The sequence below is a fragment of the Cucurbita moschata genome, unplaced genomic scaffold, assembly GCF_002738365.1.
Source record: "Cucurbita moschata cultivar Rifu unplaced genomic scaffold, Cmos_1.0 Cmo_Scf00090, whole genome shotgun sequence".
NCBI classification, from domain to species: domain Eukaryota; kingdom Viridiplantae; phylum Streptophyta; class Magnoliopsida; order Cucurbitales; family Cucurbitaceae; genus Cucurbita; species Cucurbita moschata.
In genome coordinates this window covers 27,142-28,190 of record NW_019268606.1, presented here as the reverse complement: position 1 = coordinate 28,190, position 1,049 = coordinate 27,142, and positions in this window count along the sequence as shown.

Below are 1,049 nucleotides of genomic sequence, written 5' to 3'. Positions count from 1 at the left end.
ACATATTGCAGGACATCCTACCTAAAGAGGAATAGGGGTCTTTTAGTACACATCCTAATGCAGATAATGGTTACTTATGGCTATGGATCCTAGCAACTTATTTAGCATGTTATTCACATAGTTCTAGATACTTGGTACATGGATTATTGATGAACCTAGGTTTATACATAATGTCATGGGTTAGGCTTTAGGAGTTGAGGTTTTAGCTTAGGAAAACATTAGAGGGTAACCTAACATGGACTAATTCGTGTGAAAACCTACTAGCACTTTGAGGACCTCTTTCCTTCACCAACTAAACTTATGGGTAAACTTATTTAGAAGGTGCAGGAACAAGTTTGGAAATGAATAGTGGACTATAGTTCTTGAATTCGAGGTAAACCCATGAACACGATACCCCAAAACAAAAAACTTGTATCTCTCGATTGGGTACTCGATTAAGCTTGCTTCTTGCCCCTAATAGTCTACCCTAATTAATAATTTATAGACGGATTTTCCACTACCATTGAAACGTCTAGAATTTCTATAATTTCATTCTTGATTTTTCTGAATCTTCTGCCAGAAATGTCTTCTCCGATCGGAGCCTTCCTTTTTTAAGCACCTTGTAATTCTTATTCTATAAAAAATTTAATGATTTGGGAAGTTTATAAAAATTAGAAAAAGTACCATTTTCTCAATGTTTTTTCAATTTTACTTGTTCTTTGCTTCTAGATACAACCTAGTAGGGATTATACACTGTCTCTTATTGGAGACCTTGAGTGTTGCAAATTCTCCTCTCCTTTGAAAACTTTCGGTCATCGAAAGTGCTTATTCTAAAATAGGTCAGGGTACAAGGTTCTTATTTGCCTTCTGTTTCCCAAGTGGCTTCTTCTACTCTATGATTCTTCCATAGGACCTTAACAAGAGAGATTTCCTTATTTCTCAATCATTTGACTTTCTTGTCTATTATTTGAATGGGGTCTTCTTTAACCCTACCTGAGCACCCCTCTCATGGGGTGCTACCTTTAGGAATATGTGATCCCCTACCTACAATTCCATGTCCTTGCGCCTTA